Source organism: Castor canadensis, chromosome 4 (genome assembly GCF_047511655.1).
Source record: "Castor canadensis chromosome 4, mCasCan1.hap1v2, whole genome shotgun sequence".
Classification (NCBI taxonomy): Eukaryota; Metazoa; Chordata; class Mammalia; order Rodentia; family Castoridae; genus Castor; species Castor canadensis.
In genome coordinates, this window is record NC_133389.1 from 7,418,132 (window position 1) to 7,433,666 (window position 15,535).

Here is a 15,535-nt window from a genome sequence, read left to right on the forward strand (position 1 = left end):
GCTTAAATTTATAACTCCTCACAAAATGGGAAACCACTAGGGTATTTGGAACACAGAAATAACATACTCTAACCCACATTTTAACAGGACTTCTCTGCTTGCTAGCTGTAAATTAAATGCCTAGTCTAGCAAGTCAGGAAGCTTGTGAAATTGTTCAGAGATGAAATAGTTGGATGAGAAGGTAAAAGGTAAATATACCAAATATTACTCATGCCCGATTGTATATGTAGTTTGAAGACACAGCTGACAAAATTTGCTCCTGCGTTGGACCCAGGAAGCAAAACAAATAGCAGTAATAGATCACACTAGATTACTGTCATACACCGACAAAATTTTGGACTCCTTCCTGTTGAGTAAGGTGAGGAAATCTGGCTATATTTTGAAGTGGCAAATAAAGAGTTCATCTGAGGATATCTTTTTTTGAAAAATCTTATAGAAGGATTAATCACACATACACACACACACACACACACACACACACACACACACACGACTTTACTAACCTTGACAGGTTCTCAACAATGCTTCTGACTGTTTTCGTTAGACCTAAGTTGACCACAATAACTGTTAAATGATGCACTGGATGCTGTTGCCCCTGCATTTTAAGTCATGATTAACAACTTCAGGTTCCCAAGCATTCAGAGAACAGCTCTCAGAGTAGACCTAAGCTTTGATCTTCCCTAGTCTATGCCAGAATGTCTATATGATACACCCCACAACAATCGCCTTGAGCTGTATTCATGTTCCAAAGGTTTTATTTCATTTAAGTTCATTGCTTATGTCATTGCTTCTCCTTCCAGAATGAAGGAGACTCCTTGCTGCTTGGACTCCTTGCTGCTTGGCCTGGGGTGCTTCACACTGGAAGAACATAGAAGCAACTTGATGACTTCTTCCACAGGGGTCTGAATGATTAGATAACAAGGTGAGCTTGGATCCTGTTTTCAAACTCTTCTTTTTCTACTGTCAATTTAATTATTAAGGTAAAGATGCAGTGTTTGTGATTGGTGGCAGTGGGATTGGGACAGCTCTTGTGTTTCTTATTCCTCCCCATGAAATTGGTTTTAGACAAGACACTAGTGGCCTTGTGGCTATTTTCTATTTATATTAACCACAAATATCAAATACTAGATCTGTCTTATCAAGCACAATGTACAATTCCAATATTATGCTAAAGAATTTTTAACATAATCTCAACCAACTAAAATAAATCTCTACATTCCTGCATATGTCTGTATGTGTGTGCCAGTGTTTGTGTGAGTGTCTTATGCCTGTGTGAAAATGGTTTCTGCATATAATCTTTCTTTCATCCTTACAAAGGAATGATAATTACATTTTGTCAATGATAATTTAATATTTCTCTAAAGTCAGCTCCCACTTGCTTCTCCTGTTATTTTTGTGTTTTTCTTCTTCCACTTTTTTCTCCTCTCTTGGGGACTTTTGGGGATTTATTGATCAACTTTTTATTTTCTGTCATAATGTGAGTACCTAAGAATATCTAGCTCAAATAAACAGTTTCAAAAACATTGAGAAAATATTAAACTGCATTTTTTTAAACTTAAAAACCAGGTCATAAAAAAAATCAACAAGAACAGCAAAATGAAAGTGAGAAATGTAATCTATCCATACCCTGTCTTCATGCTTATCTCTGGTTTGACTAAAAAGAGAGGAATTAATAAGCATGATTTCATGGTGTTTTAATTTTAGTTTATGAATGTATAGTTTTTTAAATTATGTTAGAAAAAATGTAGGTTCCTTTAACAGTCCTGAAAAATTACATGAATGCTTAGAAAAATTAGAACTACTAAGTAATAAAGGCTTAGAGAAACAGTGTACTTCCTTCCTCTGTTTTATTGTATAAAAATAGTGCCAACATTAAATTTTACTTTATTCAATAGGAGGCTTAAACCTTATGTCCCCTGTGCCCACCTCTGACCTCTCATCTTGCCTAAAAGGGGCAGATTCTAGAGTTTTCCTACATCTAAGAACAGTAGATTACAAAACCTCCACACTCAGATTAGTATCTTACAAACATGTATTCTTTATTACTGGTATTCCCTACTATCTCTGGAGTTTTTAAACTTGTTGAGAGATCATCCCAGGATTTTGGTGAGAAGTTCAATTCAATGTCTTCAATACTGATGATCTTTTGGAAGATTTGAACACAGATGCTTCTTTCATGTTACATTTCCAATGTCCTTCTCCCACTCAAATCAGTAAATTCTGGAATAAGAAAAATGAATTAATAAATGGTGGACTATGATGGATTTTAAGCAATTAGTTCTAACAAAACAAAATCAGTGCATCTAATTGGTCTTATAATTAAGTCACTGCCAAGAGTTTGGTGGTTCTGGGATAACTTTGTAATTGATAAAAATCTATTCTGAAAATGTACTCAGAATTTTTCACCAGAGCAAACCTCCCTGACCATAGAGGAGTAGAGCTCTGAGGAAAATTTTTCAAAGTTAAGCTGTCAGAACTTGTCTCAATTGTTAATCTTTACAAAAACAAATTCCACTGAAACCACATTTTGAATTCACTAAGATAAATGACCCAATTTCTTTTCCCAAATCAAATTAGGCAAATTTATAACATCTGCCATGTGTTTATGTTTTGCATATCATGCTGTGGAAATACAGAAGTACTGTAAGGTGGTACCATTGAGTAGGATGAGCCAATGATAAACACAGAAGCTTGGAAAAATAAGATATGCATAAATCTCTACCATCAAACAAAAATAACTCAGAAAGGAGGGAATGTGATATCTTTATGATGACAACTAACTCTTAGTATCTGAATAAGTGAGGAGTAAAATTCAATTTCATGAATATAAGACATCTTGATGTAGAACCAGAAAAATTAACATAAATTGCAAAGAACAAATATATCAGAACAGAAAAGAATAAATTTTAACTTTTAAGTAAATGAGAGGATTAATGAAATTAGAGAAGCCTAGAGCAGAATTAGTATTTTCTATCAGTCATAGGCAACCACATTAGGGCATGAAAGGAAATAGTATGGATTGAGTCTTGAGTGCAATATTCACATTAATGTCTGTGTGTAGTTTAATTTTTTCAATATTAACTCAGTAAGAGTGATAGCAAACTCTAAGAATGATGTCCAGACAAAAGATTATATCAATGTTTAGTTGTAGTAGTGCAGCCATGTACCTTAGTAAAAACTCCTTCTTTCTTTTATAGTTTCAACCATACTCAATGCAATGGAGTTAACACCAAGACGGGAATAAAACTCACAGTTTAGATTATTCTTTGCTTAGCTAAACCTCACAAATACTATGAAACTGTGTATCATCAGACTTTATTAAATCATACTCAATACATCTACAGCATTCCAAGTACTTTGATATGTGGGATTTCAAATCAAAAGACTGTCAGTTGCTAAGGACTAAGTCGGAAGATAATCATTTATCCATGTAAACTCCTATTAGCTTAAGTGTGACTTGCTATATGTATTTTTTGGAAGTATAAATTATCCTTGTTAATTTTCAAGTAATTAGAAACAAGAAAATTTCTAATTTATTATTTAGTGATTTAACTGCTTCATCAATGCATAATTAACATACGATGAACTGCATTTATATATATGTATATGTTTATATGTGCATATATATATGTATATATACACATCCACTGGTATACACTCATCCACTGGTATAATGTAGATAATGAGGATACAAATTACCCTAAAATATCTCCTTCTTAACTCTTTATAATCCCTCTCTCCTCTCTTGCTGCACCCTCCACACTATCCTAGGTTACCACTAATCTGCTTTCTGTTGCCATGAATTAATTTGCATGTTGCAGAAATTATGAAAAATGAAATAACACACATATACATTATTAACTTCTTTCACTAGGTATAGTTATTTAAAATTCATCTCTAGTGTAGAATTTATCAATGTCATTCTATTTTCTTGGTGAATACTATGCTGTTAGGTAGATATGATCCTTCTTGTTAATTCACCCACTGATGGACATTGGATGATATCTTTCTATATTTTACATAAAAAGTTCTGAACATCTAAACACAATCTAAGATAGTTCTTGCAGATTACTTTTAGGTAAATATGTAGAAATGGAGTGGCTTGATCATACAAAAGGCATACATTTAATGTCTTGTAACATTTCTCTCCAAAGTAGTTTAAAAATTTCTCATTCCCAGCAGCAATATATGAGAATTCCAATCTCTCCAAATCCTCACCAATACCTTTTCAATTTTAGCAATTATAATAGGTCTGTGGTTCTGTCTCATTATGGTTGTAATTTGCATTTCCCTGGTGACTAATGAGAATGGGCATCTTTTATGTGCTTGTTGTCATCTTTATATCTTCTGTGACCATTCAATATTGTGTCCTTATGTGCACTGGGTTCTTTGTTTTCTTGCTATTGAAGGTTCTTTGTTTTGTTTTGTTTTTACTGCTACTGTTTGTGAACTCAGGGCCTCGTGCTAGTTAGGCAGGCAATCTTCCATTTGAGCCATATCACCAGCTCTTTTTGCTTTGGTTATTTTTGAGATAGGATCTCATTTTTTGTCTGACAGGCCTACAGGCAATGACAGTCACCTGCCACTTTGCCAAGCCATTGGTTGAGATGGGGTCTTGCTAACTTTTTTTGTTCAGACTGGCCTAGAACCACAATCCTCCCAGTCTCTGCTCCTGAGTAGCTGGGATTACAAGATTTAGCCACTCTATTGTGCCAGGCTTGTTACTGGGTTTTCATAGATCTTTACATATTTCATGTGCAAGTCTGTCAGAGGGCATATAGTTCTTGAATATACCTTTATCTTGTCAGACACTTAATAGTATATTTTGGAAAATAGATATTTTAAATTTTGATTAGGTTTGCTTCTTTGGATCATATTTTTGGTAACTTGTTTGCAATAATATCTGTGTCTGTATTTCTTTGTCTCATAAGGACACCAGTCAAATTGAGTTATTTTAGATTTTAAAAATATTTTTGTAACTTTCCTATTTTCATCATCCTTCTTTCAAAAAATTTTCCTGTATATTCCCATATATTTATTTTAAAGTATAATTTTACTTAATAAAGTATCCACAAAAGAACTTATTTTTATCTGATATCATTATAGTTTCAATTTTTGAAATAATTACTATATGCAATATTAAGTCATCCAATTCAACTAATTTACAATTAGTTATTTATTACAGAAAGCCAATTCAAACAGAAAAATAAATGCAACTTAATGTCTTCTAAACAAAAAGTCTAGTTGTGGAGTTTCAGGTTAGGTGAGATAAGAGTTTGGCTCAAATTACATCACCAATAGTCTGTTTTCTTTCTCTTCCTCTGCTCTTCACAGAATTAGCTTTATCCTTGGGCTAGAATCTCTTATGATGTCATAAAAGTGCAGTTGTAGTAATTTCCTGAAGCTTGGATGGGAGAAAATATGTTTGAATCATGTAAAAATTTTTATTGCAGGTGGATTTCCAAATTAAATGAGGAACATGTCAGGAAACAAAATCATTCCTTACCAAATAACACCTCATAGATATTTCACAATGACAAATCAAGGGTAACATCTGAAGTTATAAATTTAGCAAATTGTTATAAAATATGGCATTTATAATCTTGGAGCTGATCACTAGCAGAGGTAGAATCAAAATGACGTTAAGTTGTGCCCGCAAGCAAATTAGACAAGATATGCACAGGGCTAATGCAAGTCGTTGCCTGTTTTTCAATAAAAACACTGCTTATCTTTTGTTATCAGTTGTAGATATTATCTTATTATTATTATCTAAAGCAACAATCCTGCCCTGTGGCCTCACCCCAGACATCCTGGGTATCAGCATTTGGAGATCTATACTTTTATTACAGTGCCCTGTGACACTGAATACCCAGTCTATCAGTAAGTAAGAGGTGGGTATTTGGCAGTAATACAGTTTTATTGTGAGATAGTTTACTTTTATGATGGAAAATCAGATGTTTGATGTACAATCCTTCTTTACTCTTCCCATACATGCACACAAAAATAAATAGCAAGAAGAATTGATATAAATCAAAGGTGCTTTGTGAAGTAGACTAAAATACAATAAAAAAAAAGAGTAACAAATAGTGAAAATTAGTGGCACATTTGTTGAGAAAGGAAGCAAAATTGTTCAGATATTTTGATTCCGTAGCATAATGTTTATTTCCATTAGGCAAGAAAATATAGGCAAATTCATTTTACTTATTCAAAACCTGGATATTGTGTACCCAAGACTTAGTGCAATGTCAGTAACACATAATGCAATCCCATCTGAAAAGTGAGGACTCTTGTATTCTCTCAGTAAGTTGAGCTTTTTGTTATATTTTATAATGGCAAGTCAATATATGATAAATGATTTCATGAATAAAACTCTGAATCTATTTTTACCACTTATGGACTTTATCACTGAGAGAGGTTAAAAAAAGAAAACAGCAAAAGTTATGACCTCTAGTTAATAAGACAAAACCACGTGTGGATAAGGTACTCATTCTTGACAATACTGCTATTTACTAATTTATCCTGAATACATCGGTGATGAGGGTAGCAAGTGAAAAAAATTATTGGAAACTGGTAATAACCTACTTTATTTCTACTTGTTGAAATTATAAATTAGGAGTCTGCATTTGTTAAACACTTAGCTTATAATTTTTAAGAGATTCAGGCAGAAGTGTGAATTACTCTTTCATCAAGTTAAATTAAATTTTCATTTTTGAATTAAATTTTTGACTCCCACAATAGAAGGATTAAATGTTGCAGAAAGTATCAGGGAAGGTGATGGATTCTCTAGTCTGATATAATAACCCATCTTTTAGGTTTAGGTACAGCCAGTCCTGAGGTGGAAGGTGGGCTCTGTTTCCAGGGAGAGAGACAGAGAAAGCTTCCTAGCTCTCTGCTTTCTTTTTAATACATTCTGGCAAGTCTGGCATGTGGATCTCTGAAGATGAACACTTACTCTAGTTATGAAAAGATTACACATTACTACAAGACTAAAAGAAGCCTTAAAAATCCATCTTTACTTAATCAATTCTTCCCTTTCCCCACAGAAATTAAAGACCCCCAAATTTTTTATTATAAATTTCTGTCAAATAGGTTTCAGTTAATAATTGACTTAAAGTAGTTTCACAGTTATTAAAATGATTTCAGCTAATCATGTTAAATGATGGATATGAGATAATTTCTTTCAGAAAATACTTCACTTCTGTTAGAAATTTAGTACATATGTTCTAGGCAATGTCTTATATGGTGTGGTAAATTGTTGTCTATGAAGTAACTCCTTTAATGTCCACAATCTTAAGAGGCAGGTTGTAATAATATCTCTATTTTATAATGGCAATAGCTGATGTCACAAATGTTAAGTCACTTGCCCAAAGGCAAATGGTTAATGGCAGAGCTAGGATTTGAGCCCAGGTGGTCTATGTTAAAACCTCATGCAAATGTGACTGATAGTCAACTTAATGCTTTTAGAGGTGTTAGTCCGTGACTGGCCATTGCCATTAGGCTTCTGGTTAGGATGCCACATGCAATGGTGGGCTGTAGATGGCAGAGCAAACTGCTCACTTCATGGCCAGAAAGCAGAAAAGTACAAGGTAGGGGCCGGGCTCTACCATCCCCTTCAATGACTCATTCCCATTGACCTGAGGACCTCTCTTCAGCCCCACCTCCTTCCACTGCCACCCAGTAGCATCACCCTAGGGAACAAGACTTTGGAGAAACCTGACTCATATTCAAAGCTATGCTGCCTTAGATGACTGAATGAGATGTCATTTTACCAACAGATGCTGTTTGAAATAGAGCAATATAAAAACATTTTCATGAAAATTTTCAAAAGAGGAAAAATAACAAGGATGACTCCAGTATTTTTTTAAATGTCTTGAATACAAGGCTTGAAAAATATGACTTTTTGATAAATCTGCAGCAGTATTGCTAAGTACAATATTTTAGTCTTAGTAATTATTTGAATTTTCAATATATATCACTCAGTACTTCAAATGTCAATTTAAAATTTCAAAGACATCTCCACAATACATGGATATCCATTGGTAAATCGTGCTTGTAGCTATTAAAATGTGTCAAATGTAATTTGGACTTGCTCATACAAAGCTGGGGCCATGGTCTTAGAGAATCTGTTAGAGGCAAACTTTATAGTTGAACCAATTTCATTCAGAAATATACCTATTATACTACAAAGTAGCATCAATCTCCAGAAAAGAAAATTAATTCTGGAATTTGTCAGTGCATGAATCAGATTAGCTCTGTAGATAGATTTTTCTCCTTATTTTAGTTACCCATTTGTGTTATACTTCAGCTCATTCAGTATTTAACTGTAGTCTTTAACCTAAATTTTGAGTCAAAATATTTCATTACATGAAACTTGCTATGTCAGTGTAAATAGTTGTTTAATTTCCCTGGGTCTGAACTCGTTTACATATTATAGGAGAGATTTTGATGTTTCTTCAAAGTAACAGTCTCACTTTAAAAATCCATTACTCTTTGTTGAGTAAGTTATAGTACAGTACAGTTTTAGGAAACCTGCCAAAAACACTGTTTTCAATTAAAGGATAATGATAAATAGGTCACTGTACAGAAAGCAATAAAGCAGAGAAAAAAACAGGCAATGGTATGGTGAGAGAGAGACAGAGACCATAATTTGTTAAGAAGATCATACTTTTCCATGGATAGTCTTGGTTTTCAATTCTTACTTCTTTTTTTTTTCAATTCTTATGTTGAATGGGGACTTATTATTTTATCTCCTTGAGTCCCAAGTTTCTATGCTATAAAATAGAGAATCATCTTCCAAAATATTAGTGTGAAAATGAAAGAAAACCTTTTTAAGGCAACTAGCATGATTCTGGCCAGTGCAACTTTATTACTGTCAAATCAAGTCCTTCTCTCTTTTTTTTTGTTCTTAGCATTCTTTCCTTTTGTTCTTTAGCACCAAAAATTATGAATTTATTCATAATTTCCTCATTCAAGGAAAATATTTAAAGGCTGATTAATGTTCATTGCAGTATATTTCTGAGCAACCAATTAAATGCTACATGAAATCAAGCAGCAAATGTTGAGCACTTGGAACTCTGAGTTCTCCCCTGGACAGCAGCCACAGCTGGTATTCTGCAACAAAATCCCCTGTTCCAGTGCAATTAGATTACATAAATTATCTATGCATGTGGCACAGAGCTTATAAAATGTGTCTTTTAATGAAGCATATCAGGCATATGTACTATCATAGTGAGCATTAGTAGGGTAATTCATATTTAAACATTGTGCTTTTTATTTTTTAATCAGGAAAACACTTGTCTTTAGCTTCATGCACTAATTTTTTTGTAGGTCTCTATTTGTTAAGAATTTTCATGAGCTCTAACATGAGCTATAAAATTTAAGCCTCATTTCATTTATTTTAGTGTTCCTAGGTTTGTGATCTCAATACCACCTGCATTAGAATGATTCTCGTTGAAAATGTAGTTTCGTGGGTCCCAAGAAGACACTGAATCAGAGTCTCATGGAAGTGTGCCCCAAGAAATTGAAATTTTTAAATAATTTCCAATGTGATTTTCAAACATAGTAATTTCAGGAAGCACTCAGAGTGCCAGCATGATATAGCAGGAGGAACACCAAACAAAGAGTCAGAATACCAGAGTTGCCTGCGAGTCTGCACATTGTGATTTTGCAAATCTTAATTGGCAGGCCTCTTTGTATAGGGTGAATACATATTTTTCCCCAGCAAGGACTCTAGCTGTAAATACTTTAGCTACTTCAAAAGTGATTAATAGGAGCTATAAACATGATTATTTGATATGAGTCAATTTTCATCTGTGAAGCAGCATGCATGAGCTCTGAAGTTATTTCTCATACTAATATTTATGTATTCTAGCAGGTGAATATATCTAATGCCTGTCTATGGTTGAAACAATTTAAACTACTGATAAAAAAGTGGGTCAATTCTAATTTTGATCCCAAATCTCTCATTCTCTAATCCACACATATAGGCAAGCTAAGCATGTTCAGGTGTGTACCTCCCCCATCCACCTGCAGTGAAAGCAGAAACACAGCTTTTCCAACCAACATTACATTGTATAACATAATTTTATATAAGAAATAAGCAAAGAGGGAAAAGGGAATTTTGCCTTGTTACAAGCTAAAAGCACTCTAAAGTATGTTCATTCCTTCATTCTTTCTTTCTTAACAAGCATGTCCTTAGAAATAAGAAACAAAACCTACTTTCTTGGATCACTAACTTTGCTATAAACATTTGGATTTTCCATAATCAGCTAGAAAAATTGGTTGCCTTCCATAAATGTTCACACTCTCCTGTTTTTGTTTTTGTTTCTTGTTTGTTTTTTGTTTGACTGGTGTCATTTGTATCAACACAGAAAGGGAAGGAGAGAGGCTAGGTGGCTTAGGTGAAGCTGATAGAGCCATGTGAATTTAGTTCATATGTCAATGAGGCTCATAAGAAAGCCAGGAACTAGAGAAAAGGTTAGATCAAGAAGAATTAACCTAAAAGGTAACACACACGCACAGGAAATTAATGTGAGTCAACTCCCTGTATAGCTATCCTTATCTCAACTAGCAAAAACCCTTGTTCCTTCTTATTATTGCTTATACTCTCCTTCAACAAAATTAGAGATAAAGGCAAAATAGTGTCTGCTAGGTATTGAGGGGTAAGAGGGGGTAAGGAAGGGAGCCGGGGTGGGGGGGCAATGGGTGAGGGGAAGGAAGGGGTGGGGGGAAGAAGGGAGAAATGACCCAAACATTGTATGCACATATGAATTAAAAAAAAAAAAGCCTAGGTAGGAATGAGAGCACTCTTTAAAAGTGGGTGTGCCCACTGGCTATATTTCCGTTCTTACTTTTTTGCCTAGAATGTTTATTGAGATCCTTGCACTGGAGCACACGGTGTGACCATCTGGAGACCAATGTGAACATGCAAGTGTAGAACAGCTGTCTGAGTGAAAAAAACAAATGGAGCACACGTGGCTGACCACCTCTAGATACAATGATTGGGGATAATTATTAGGAGAATAACAACGAAATTTTAAATTTATAATGTGACCAGGGATTTATGGAACATATATTAACAATCACAGTTACACCAACACACAAAAGATCTAAGAATCTTATGTCAATGGTGCTTGCCATCTTCAACTTTGAAAGACATTTTTGTGGGTTTCCACAAACTTTATATAAACTACACATTTTACATGTATTAAGTTTCTGTTAACAAGTGAAAATAGTATTGCAAACTGATCATCTCTAATGATTCTCAAGAAGGTAGTCTATTTCTTGTTGTTTACATGCCCATTATCATATTAGGAAAGTTCTCATGGACTGGCAGGTGCCATCCCCAAATGTAAGATCCCTGGAGGAATAGCCATTCATGTTGTGCAGTAGAGTCGAAAAGAGGATGGAACACTTGGGCTCAGTGATGTCCAGAAGTGATAACACCTAACCCCACTTTATAAGAGGTTTGATAACTGATATTAAAAATTACATGATTCATATCTGATAGAATCTAAATTATCATCATTTTATATTCACTTTTCAATAAAATATTAAATAAATATTCTATATGTAAACATGTTATTTCCAACATAGGTTACAATTGGGCACTTGTGCCTAGAGCACCTAATGCGTCAAGGTTAAGCTGATCTTTGACCAAATTAGAACTGGTAACTCTTCATTAGTCATTGTCTAAATCTCTACATAGCACTTACATTTTTAAATACATGTACATTAAAATGTCAGTACAGGATAGAGTGTGGGAGCTATAGCGAATAACCAAGCCCTCAAATCTCAGTACTATTAACAAATAGGCATTTATTTTTCACTTGCACTGTAACTCCATGGTTGTCTCCAGGTAAAAACTCAGGGTGCAGATAGAGTGAGTCACAGACTTTTTATCACTGCAGGATACTTTCCTCTTCACTTTGATAGGAAGAAGGAAGCAGAATGGGACCTTTGCTGCTATGTCTGAATGTAACACATCACTTCCTTTCACAATCCACCCACCAGAACTAATCTCACAACCCTGAATAAAAACATGAATGATCTAGAAAGTGCTGTGGCTTCACCCTAAGAAAAGACAAAACAATTATTGCTCATTTCTACTTTTCCATCAAAATCCATTTTACCTTGCTAGTAATTGTTCAATACAGCTGATTTAACAGAACATAGCTTATTTTGCTAAAAGGAGGAGTACTTTGAATTTGACCCAGAAGCCAGAGCATCTAATTTTTATACTAGTCCTTTCCCTAGCTAATGCTAAAAATGATTCTATTTTTCTAACTCTAGAATGAGAGATTTGAAGTTAAAACTTCCTACCATTATTTCAAATGCTAAAATTCTTCAGGGGATGGCGACCAAGTGTCTGGCTTACCATCTTGCGGTATTGAATATGTATTGCAGGGCAGTGAGGACCTATTTGTTGTTGACAACAAGAGTCATATTTGAAGTCCTTGGAAATTAACACATTTTGGTATTCAGCATGGCTGAAATGTCTTACAATATTTACTACTTTGAAAAAATGTATTCTGTTCAAAACCTGGGATTTTATTTCTGGAAATCTAACTTTTCTTCTTTGCTTTCATCTAGGTGAAGACTGGCATTGATCTTTTGGGAGACACCGTGTATTGTTTTATTACGATAACTTTCCATAGAATTCTAGGCTCCAGAGTCTGTCAGCATAACTCAGAATAGAAGTTTTGAGTCAATATTGTTTATAATCTTGGGAAATATAAATGGTCTAATGAAAAAAATGTTGAAAAGCCATTTGGAAATAAATATTTCAGGAGAAACTTATGTGTGACATACTAAAGAATTAAAACATAGTAGACACACAAAGTGATTGTGTATGCTATGGAGTTCTGCATGGGGTGTCAGTCATGGTGGCGGTCCATATCACTGTCCATATCACTTGTTGGGGAGGACAGCCCTCAGGCCATAGCTTCTAGAACTCCAACTCTACTGCACCACATAAACTCTCTGAGTCTTGGGCAAAGTGTGTTGCAACACCGTGAAGAAAGATCTGGGAAATAAAATATGCCTGATCCAGCTCTAGCATGTCCTGAAGACAGTTAGCATGGGTAAATAGCTCTAATGTCCATGACTTCAAGGCCTGATACAACCTGTAAGTGAAGTTATATAAACAGTTCCCAGATGAACAAAAAACTGAACCTGTGTTACACTGCATGCTGAGCAATGGGCAGATGCAACCTGCTGGTGAGGAGTTGAAGTTGTCAGTTTTATGCTGTCAGTGCTCCACACAGGGGTAGATAAAACAGTTCCCAGGAGGCACAACTTTGAGTAATGCACCTGGTCACTTCACTTTGCTGGCAAGAATGTCTGGCCACAGAACAATTTCTACCAGCTATTGTAAAACAATAAAAGTATAAAAGAAAGAAAACTGTTGATTAAAAATCCTGGGCAAATTCTTAAGGAGAAATCTTACTAAAGGAACAGTATAATATCAAATGGATCAGCTCATTTATCCTTTCATACCAGTTTTTTCCCCTATGTCCTCTCCTAATAGCCTTTCCCAATGTGATCATTACAAAAGTAACCATTGTCTAAGTATGGAAATAATATATAGATTCAGCAGAATGGGCTTATTCTCACACAGCCAATCTAATTACAAACATTCTTGAGAGCCTAATTTTTTAATAAGAGATCGACACTGAGTCTTGATTAGGTTTCATTTTCCTGGGGGGAATGATTACTTTGGATCATTTCCATTATAAAAAAAAAACAAATCTTTGCTCTCACTGCAGACATTTTGTCAAGGGTGTAGAAATGTACTCTCTGTCTGCTATGTTCCTACCAAAACTACTATCCATGGACTTCAGGAATGCTGCTACCTAGGTATTCCATGCAGCATTGCTTCTGACCAAGAAGCTAACTTTATAGTAAATCAAGTGATGCAATGGCTCCATGAACATGAAATTCATTAGTTTTGAGTCTCTGATCCATCACCCTGAAGTAGCTGACCTGGTGTAGCACTAGAATGGACTTCTGAAGAATTGATTATCATGCCAGCTAGTGGTGAAACATTGTAAAGTTAGACTAATGTCCCCAGTACATTTGCCAATTTAACAAGCAATATATGATAAGGTTTCTCCAGTTGTCAAAATCCATGGATCTAGGAGTCAGGGAGTAGAGACAAAGAGCTGTTTTCCCTTCTATTGCTTCCAACAATTTACTAGAAAAATTTTTGATCAAATCTCTATTGGTCAAGGAGTCCTCATTCCTAAGAAAGAAATACTATCACCAGGAATCTCAGGAAGAGCTCTATTAAACTGGAAGTCGAAACTGCCACCTGGGCTTCTCATGACTATAAGTCAACAGATGAAAGAGCATCTGGGGTTATTAAGGGGTCTTATTGGCTGCAGTTACTGACTTTTGTTCTCAGAAGGAAATTCAGTTACAAATACACAAGGAGAAGTAAGTCTAGGAGGGAGGAAATTTCTTTGAACTATTCTTATCACACACTACTCATGTGTGATAAAAGTCAATGTAAAGTTTCAATATCCCAACATATACACAATTATGAGTGACCCAGAATCTGTAGACACAAAGGTTTGGTTCATACCTCAGAAAAGAACCACAAAGGGCTGAATTTGCTTAGATAAAATGGAAATGGAATGGATTCCTGGGCTAGATAGTTATGAATACCAGTTAGGAGTACATCATAAGACATGAAATGAGGACTACAATAGTTATAAATATATCTTCCTTACATTTATATAACTATTTCCCTGTATATATTGATCAATTATTTTTCCTCTCTTCAATTTTCTACATTTAAACCCTAAATATATTAATGTTTATGTTAGGAAAAACGCCCGCTCTCAAAGAAAGCTCATGAGAAAGGTTTCACATCCATAGAGCAAAGTTTAATGGCAGGCCCAAACTGCCAGGCTGGCTGGGGAAAAGATGGTGCAGCCCAAGTCTGGACAAGCAGTGGCTTTTATAGAAGGGGGAGGGTAAGGAGGTTAGCGCATGTGCAGTAGTCTCTGGTAGGGGTGGGGTTGTCTTAGAGCATAGGAACTTGTTTAAGGGCGGGGCTGCCATTTTGGCTGATTCACAAAATGGTGACATTATTGTTCTATCATTCCCCCATTTTTTCTTTAATAATGATGAGGGTAGGGGCTGAGGATCAGGAATTGGGGCAAAGCATTCATCTCTTTAACTGCTTCCTGTTGGCAGGGGGCATTGTATGGGGCAGGATCCTCAGGCTCCTGTGGTGTCTTGGATGGGGCCTTCACAGTAGTTTTCAGGGCAGTTTTGGAGAGGTTGGTAGCCCTGGAGGTACAACTGGTTAAATTTTTGATTAGCAAGAGCAGACATGCAGTATGATACAAGGGAGGAAGCTTAAGTATAGGAGAGCGAGAACATGGGCATCAGGATGGGCATTGGCCAGGAGAACCACCGTGAAATGTTGTTCCCTAGACAATTTCAAGAGTCCTCCAATTCCCTGCTCCATTTTCTAATTGTTTCTTGAGAGGTGTAGCCATTGGGGGAACCCATTGAGCCTGACAGC

General features: G+C 35.3%; 1 long non-coding RNA gene across 2 annotated transcripts in view; it reads right to left on the reverse strand.

The window, feature by feature from the left end:
* Nucleotides 1–2,018: 2,018 nt before the first annotated feature.
* The window catches only part of LOC141422445 (uncharacterized), a 178,865-nt gene continuing 165,348 nt past the window's right edge, over nt 2,019–15,535 (reverse strand). For both annotated transcript variants that reach the window (XR_012446989.1, XR_012446980.1), the window contains one exon: nt 2,019–2,220. This is a non-coding gene — a long non-coding RNA (uncharacterized lncRNA). The remainder of the gene's footprint in view (nt 2,221–15,535) is intronic.